Source organism: Palaemon carinicauda, chromosome 4 (genome assembly GCF_036898095.1).
Source record: "Palaemon carinicauda isolate YSFRI2023 chromosome 4, ASM3689809v2, whole genome shotgun sequence".
Lineage (NCBI taxonomy): Eukaryota > Metazoa > Arthropoda > Malacostraca > Decapoda > Palaemonidae > Palaemon > Palaemon carinicauda.
The window spans coordinates 154456772-154465468 of NC_090728.1; positions in this window are offsets into that span (position 1 = coordinate 154456772).

Here is an 8697-nt window from a genome sequence, read left to right on the forward strand (position 1 = left end):
GAAGATAAGCAGGTTTTAGACGATCAATGGAGACCCAGTCTTCTTTGCCCCGAATGTTTAGTAGGAATGCTTTCGGACTACGTCGGATCACAAGGAAAGGGCCCGTGTAAGGGGGCGTTAGTGGTGGCTTGCTAGTGTCGTTGCGCAGGAAGACATGCGTTGCAGAGTGCAAGTCCGTCGGTATGTGATGCTTCGCTGGGGGCTTGTAAGTCTGGTGGCACGGAGTAAATTTTCCCACGACGTGACGTATGCGCTGGAGATCGTCGGAGGAGGTTGTAGAAGGAAAAAATTCGGCAGGGACGACCAACGGGTCGCCATACACCATTTCAGCTGCCGAGACGTCGAGGGCGTCTTTAGGAGTGGTCCTTAGTCCCAGGAGGACCCAGGGAAGCTGAGTAAACCAGTTGCAATCCTTGCAGCGGGACATCAAAGCCGCTTTGAGGGTGCGATGAAAACGTTCAACCATTCCATTGGCAGCGGGGTTGTAGGCCGTTGTCTGATGTAGGGTGATGCCTAGGAGATTCGCTAATGATATCCACAATTGAGAGGTAAAAGTGGTTCCCCTGTCAGAAGTAATATGCTCAGGGATACTGAATCTTGAAATCCATCCAGAGAGTAAGGCAGATGTACATGAGGCGGACGTTGCAGTTTCCATGGGAATGGCTTCAGGCCAACGAGTGGAGCGGTCGATGACGGTAAACATGTAACGATGTCCTTGTGATGTGGGTAGGGGGCCTACAACGTCGACGTGAATGTGTGCGAAACGACGCTGAGGTTGAGGAAAGGTGCCCACTCCTGAATCCGTGTGTCGATGTACTTTGGAAGTTTGGCAAGAAGTACAGGCGCGGACCCAATCCTTAGCATCCTTAGAAATGCCGTGCCAAATGAACTTTGCCTTCAGCAGCTGTGCAGTAGAACGGCACGATGGATGTGAAAGGCCGTGAATGAAATCAAACACCTGTCGGCGCATGGGAGCAGGAATCCAAGGTCGCGGTCTACCAGTACTGACGTCACAGGGGAGGGTGGTGTTGGAGTCTTCATGGGGAAAGTCTTTCCAACGGAGGGACGTGCAGGATGTCCTACAAGCTTGATACTCTGGATCCTGTCGTTGGGCTTCAGGCAGGGCGTTGTAATCCAATCCCAGTTGAACGGCAGCCAACGGGATTCTTGACAGGGCATCGGCAACGGGATTCATTTTCCCAGGGACGTATTGGAGGGTGCAATTGTATTCAGCCACGGCGGAGAGATGTCGGCGTTGACGGGCGGACCAGGCGTCAGACTGTCGAGTGAAGGCGTGCACCAGAGGCATGTGGTCTGTGCGAATGACAAAGGGCATACCTTCTAAGAAATGGCGAAAGTGACGGACAGCCAAGTGCATCGCCAGCAATTCTCGATCGAAGGTAGAATAACCCGATTCTGCCTTGGACAGTTTTCTGCTGAAGAAGGCCAATGGGCGGGGCGAGCCTTTGACCACCTGCTTGAGTACTACACCAATAGCGACGTCGCTGGCATCGGTGGAGAGAAGGAGAGGGGCGTGTGGGATAGGAAAAGTGAGAGCCGCAGCAGTTGATAGGGCCTTCTTTGCATTGCAGAAGGCTGCTTCTTGAAGGGGACCCCACTTCAGGTCCTTTGGCTTGCCCTTGAGGGAGGCGTAGAGGGGAGCAAGAGTGGCAGCAATGGCTGGCAGAAAACGGTGATAATAGTTGATCATGCCCAAGAATTCCTGCAGAGCTTTGACGGTCGAGGGCGCGGGGAAGTTCTGAACGGCTGCTACCTTCTCAGGGAGGGGATGGACTCCTTCAGGAGTGATACGGTGCCCTAAGAACGACACTTCGTTGGCGCCAAAGGTACACTTGTTGTACCGGACTACAAGGCCGTTTTGTTGCAGGCGGTCGAGCGTGATGCGCAGGTGACGGAGGTGTTCCTCTTTTGAGGAGGAGAACACAAGTATGTCGTCCACATAACATACACAGAAAGGGAGGTCCCCTAAGATGCCATCCATGAGATGTTGAAACGTTGCCCCAGCATTATGAAGGCCAAAACAGGAGTAATTGAAGGTGTATGTACCAAACGGAGTGGTGATGGCGGTCTTGGGGATGTCTTCTGGGTTCATAGGCACCTGATAATACCCCTTCAGGAGGTCGAGCGTAGAGAAAACCTTCGATTTGTGCAGGTAGGAGGTCACGTCGGCAATGTTTGGGAGGAGGTAGTGATTTGGTTCTGTTTGCATGTTCAGGCGCCTATAATCCCTGCACGGACGGAGGGAGCTGTCTTTATTCAGAACGATGTGTAAGGGTGACGACCATGGGCTGGAGGCCTTCTGGCAAAGGCCCATTTCCTCCATTTCGGCGAATCTGTTTGGGGGCTGCCAATCGTTCCGGTGCCAGACGTCTGAATTTTGCGAAGACTGGGGGTCCCGTCGTCTTGATATGGTGATAAATACCGTGCTTGGCAGGAACCGTGGGCGTTTGGCGAAGTTCTGGACGGAAAACTTCCGGGTACAACGTGAGGAGGTGGGCGTAGGCATCTGTGGGTGCGCTGATGTGGAGAGCGAGGTAAGAGGGGTCGGGTTGAAGAGGTGTCGACAAGTAGGAGTCTGCGTTGACCAATCGTCGGTGGGCGACATCGACCAGAAGGTGGAAATGAGAGAGGAAATCCGCACCGAGGATTGGCATTGTGACGTCAGCAACGAGAAACTTCCAATTGAATTTACCGTTTCCGAACGATAATGTGTGGTTCTCGTAACCGTAGGTGGGTATCGCAGATCCGTTGGCAGCTACCAAGCGGGCGTCGGCAGATGTAGACAGACTACGTCGTACCTTGAAGAGTTTCCTTGGCAAAAGAGAACAACAAGCACCCTTGTCTACCAAAAATCGCACGCCCGTTCCTGCATCCTGTAAAAAGAAAAGATTAGAAACATGGGAGGTCACCGCCACAAGCGATGGCCTACTTACACGTTTTTTGGCCACTGACAATCCTTGGCACATTTCTTCGTGGTTGCCCCGAATCTGAAGTGGTAGTAGCAAAACTGCGGCGGATGGGAAGTAGTAAGTGGCTGTAGAAGTCGTTCGTTGGGGCGCGAGCGATTGGTGGGTGGTGGGCGGCTTTGTCGCCGCTTCGTCACGTCACGGGGTAGGCGTGTATGTCCTACGGCATTCATGTCAGCTTCGGTTGATGTTGAATAGGCATCCTCGTCGTCAGGGGTGGAGGCGGTGGGAGCGAGTCGACTTCCGGGGTCACCAATGTGACGGGCCGAGAGAGGGTTGTGAACTTAAAGGCAAGATGCAATCAACTGAGTTGTTTATTAAGGAACACTCTCCTTTATATACAAAACCTCAAGGCAACAGGACATAACATGTTCGAGAGACAGACAATATTACAGAGCAAAACCAGAGACATGATCATTCAGGTTCTTTTTAGTGCGAGGGAAAAGCGCAGATACAAGCATAATATATACAAAATAATTATGTACAATTGTGTGACACACGGTTGGACACACGGTTGGTACACTTGCTAACTTGACAGTAACAAACCCTTTTACCACTAATTGGTGCCCTTATATATATATATATATATATATATATATATATATATATATATATATATGTGTCTGTATATATATATATATATATTATATATATATATATATATATATATATATATATATATATATATATATATATATATATATATATATATATATATATATATATATATATATATATATATATATATATATATATATATATATATATATATAAAACACCCTTTGTTTGAAACTGTTTCTGTTGTAAAAGTTTTCTTGATCAAGTTTCGTATCTCGGAATCTCGTTCTAGAAGCGAAAATACCATATATATATATATATATATATATATGTATGTATGTATATATATATATATATATATATATATATATATATATATATATATATATATATATATATATATATATATATAACAGATAGAAACTCCTCTGTTTAATAATTTTCATTAGCTTAGCAGTATTATGGAAATTAAAACTATCTTTGTTGAAAAAAGTTCTCTTAGACATGATTCGTATTTCGGAAGCTCTTTCCAAAAGCGAAACTACCAATAGATATAGTATTATGGAAACTAAAACTGTCTTTGTTGTTAAAGCTTTCATAATCAAGTTACGTATCGTGCGGAAGCTCCAAGCAAAAGAAGATTGCAGAAAGGAAATGAGAATGCAAGACGTTTGCAGTGAAGAGTAGTTGCCATATCAGAGTTATACAAAGAATGATACCTTGAGAAGGGTAATGATATAATTGTCTATATCTGATATTAATTATGAGGAACTGCGTATTTCAGTTTTGTAGGTACTAACATTTTCATAATGTAAACTATACTCAATTTTTTTTAATGAGGCGCATTTGCACTGACTCGCAGCGGTGCCCTTTTAGCTCGGGAAAGTTTCCTGCTATCTGATTGGTTAGAATTATCTAGTCCAACCAATCAGCGATCAAGAGATTTTTCCGAGCTAAAAAGGCACCCCTGCGAGTCAGTGCAAATCTGCCTCACTAAAAATAATTGACTATAGTGAAGGGAGTGTTTGTTTAATATCCATAGTCAAAGGTTCATATTACGCGCTCTGGTATGAGGTATAGAAAAGTAGAAACGAAAAATTCATAGAATTCCGAAAATCCATCGCATAATTGAAAGGAGGTTATGTTTTCCCTCCTGCAAATATCACTGCAAATCTGCCTCAGTAAAAAGAAATGACTATAGTGAAGGGAGTCTTGGTTTAATATCCATAGTCAAAGGTACATATCAAGCACTCCGGTATGAGGTATAGAAAAGTAGAAACGAAAAATTCATAGAATTCCGCGAATCCATCGTATAATACCTTGCGCTCGCGAAATTGGAAGGTTATGTTTTCGACCCTGTGTGTGTGTTTGTGAACAGCCTCTGGCAAAAATTCTAATCACAGTGTAATGAAACTTGCATGGATTTGCTTTTATGTAAAATTCTTTAAATGGTTATATTTTGGAAGGTCAAAGTCAAATGTCAAGGTCAAGCTAAAATTCCAATTCACGTAATCAGCCATAACTTTGGACATCGTTGTCACAGAGACTTCAAACTTGATTCATATTTGAGTGTATTAAAATCCAAGCCAATTAATACATGTTAAGGACGAAGATCAAGCAAAAGGCCAAATTTCGGTTATCAATCAAAGGCCCAGAAACTTATTTCTGCTGCAACTATAGATGTCAGGCGTTGGGACTCCAGATAATTGTACATTTTATTGCGAGGAATTCAAGCAGTACGTAATATGATGAGAAAATATCTGATATTTGGTGGAGGATCAGAAATACCGTACTTATTTATAGTAAACTTGCGCATATAACCTTAATGTCTTTGAATAATCCATTATGATAATCACTCTAGGATAAGGCAAAGAAGTAAAGCATTGAATCATGAAATAGGAACAATTTCATTATATAATTGGGAATTGAATGTTTTAGACAGTAAGATAATTATATGAGTTTCAAAATGGAAGCAATGTATAATTAGATGCACCATAAAGAAAATGGAGCTCGGCGCCGATTCCCAGAATAGTTTGGAGTGCTATTGATTGAAAAAGATAGAAGGGAGGTAGATTGAAATAATGTAAGACTGGGAAGTGTTCTTTTCAGATGATGTCAAGAAACCCCTGACCAGTTTAAAGGAATGGAAGCTATAGAATGATCCAAACAGACATAAAAGAGAATAGGGGAGCTCTATGTCCGTAGACATGCCTGACTGGTTAAATGGTAATATTTTGATTTAGGCAGTAAGAGAAATAACTGGGAGGTTTGAAATAACTGGGAGTTTTTTTGGAAAGAAAGGCATTTATTTACAACAAGGAAATGGTTGTTCCGATGAAGCAATTTGCATCAAACAGTTGAGGGGTGTTCTTGAGAACAAGGGGGAAGTCTGTAAGTGACTTCCGGTAGAATGGATGGAACTACAATGCGGAGTGTATTTGATGAAAAAAAGAAAAGCCTTATTTGAAGACCAAAAATGCAGGTGTAAATCACAGATCTTTATCAAAACAATGTTGTCTTTTTTACATTTAAATAATCTATAGATGGAAAAAGTTTAAAAAAAGTTGGAGAAAAGACACATTGTAAAGAGAAAACATTAACGGATACGAAAGGGGGATGTTACTGAAATATAATTAAATGGAAAAAAGAAACTGGATGAAAGTGTACCTTCTGTTGGGAGATTTTGAAAATCAATGTTACAGAAGACAGATGAATGCAAATGCTAGCAAACAGGAAATGTTAAACAAACCATATAAGAGTGTTTTGGATAGAATAATAAAAGCTAAGAAGACAAAAGTTGTACATCACCTATTTTCATTAAACATATACAGGGGAAGGATAAGTGATATTTATAGAGAATAAGACAATTATGCGAGGATCTATATAAAGAGTTTATACAAATCTATTTAGCTTTTCTCCTTTCGCAATCATCATTTTGCAAGTTCATAAGATATGACAAACGGCTTCAAAGAAGAGTTCCCTGAATTATTCTCTTCACACCAATATCCAGAAGCTACTGTCATTCAGGTGTTAAAAACTAAAAAAATAACGATGACAGCAAGGATAATGACGACAATGATAATTATATTAATAATGATAATCATAGAAGTGAATTACCTCACTGGGAGCAGATTTGTTTAATACATATACCAGGTTCTATAGGAATATCTATATATCTAATAGTACAATATTCTTCGTTAGGTATTAAGTTCTTTCCTTGGACTTTATTCTTTTCATGTGTACTGAGAAAAATGTTTAATTTTCCTATTCTATATACTGGTATTTTTATGATTATCTATATGAAAATACAATTTCTAAAGTTTCATCTGGGAACAATTAATAATTTCATAGTTGAAAATTATGATACTATGAATAAGAGGATATTTACTGAATTTGCTAAAGCTACAGATGAAGTGAAATCAAATATGCGCTCAATTTATTTTAGTCAGCAATACAAATGGTATCACTGAATACACAACAAGTGTCAATAAAGATGAATAGAAACATCGATTAACTGTAGTAGCTAATATAAGGCGTAGGATTTTATTGAATATAAACTTCGTTTGGTAAATTTTTCTATATTTTTCCAAGAACAGTTTTATGATAATGCATTTGAATTTATCGGAAAATATATTGAGTTGTACATGTTAGTAGCAAAGATTAATTATAAGACTTTATATACATATACAGTAGTTATACACACAAACATATATACATGCACAAATACACACACACAAATATATACAGTATATATATATATATATATATATATATATATATATATATATATATATATATATATATATATATATATATATACAAGTGTATGTGACCCGTCAAAAAGGACGGCTAAATATTTAGATAGATATGCACACACGCCACTCCCTCTCACCCAGGTATGACTACTCCAACTCCCCCTACCCGAGGGAAGGGGAGAGCTGAGAAGGACCTGAAATATGTATGTGTGTGTGAGCGTGTATGGAGAGACACTTTCTTTTTATTATCCAGGGAAGATATAAGAAGATATGACCAGCTTACTTGTCCTCTACCTAAGCACTACTTGTTTCCCGGGATTTTTCAGAAGAGGAAGGCTACTGTTCGTTAGTCAGTATTATTTAGTAGAAATGAAATCATTTAAATGTGATTTACTAGAGGTTATTAAATACTTATGAATCATTTTCCTATACGGAAGACTTTATGGGTCATACAAAAAGTATGTAGGATTATAAGATTCAATTTAAGGAAGAAAATTTTTCTAAAAAATCTAAATTAACTAGGAGGCTTATTTAACTATTGATGACGATACTTTTAATTCATATAATTCATGCTTCTTTCCATTGATAATATTATCATTATTACTAATATTATTATTATTATTATTATTATTATTATTATTATTGTTGTTATTATTATTATTATTATTATTATTATTATTATTATTATTATTATTATTATTATTATTTTTATTATCATTATTATAATTATTATTAATAGCCTATCTAAAACTCCTTGAAAAGGAGAATGCTACAAGCCCAAGGGCTCCGAGAGGGAAAGTAGCCAAGTGAAGAAAGAAAACAAGAGAATAACGAATAATCTATTTGTAAATAATAAATACAAGAACATTTGATATTTGAAGATCAATGACAACGTTAAAACTAAATCCGTCACATACAAAACAATTACATGAAACTTAAGAAGCTAGCCTTGAGTTTGAACTTTTGAAGTTCCACCGATTCAAATGGCTGACAAGGAAGCCATTCCACAATCTTCTCACAACTTGTATAAAATTTCTAGAATACTGTGTAGTATTGAGTCTTTTGATGGAGAAGGCAAGACTATTAGAATTAACTACATACCTAGCATTATGTACAGTCTGGGTGGAACAGTGGAGAGGATGACGATTATAAAAAAAAATCTTATTTAATATGCATGAAGTGGACGACGGTGTCAAAGATTAATATCCAAATTAGGAATAAGGAGTTCAAAAAGTCGCCAGCCCCTATACAACAAATTGAGATGAGAGCCAGCAGCTGAACACCAGACAGGTCACCAATTAACGCAACAATGTAGAGTGAAAGGATTAAACCATTTCTACATGATAGATTGACAACCAAGAATCTAAAAAAAATTTCTAATAAGTAAGTAACTATTT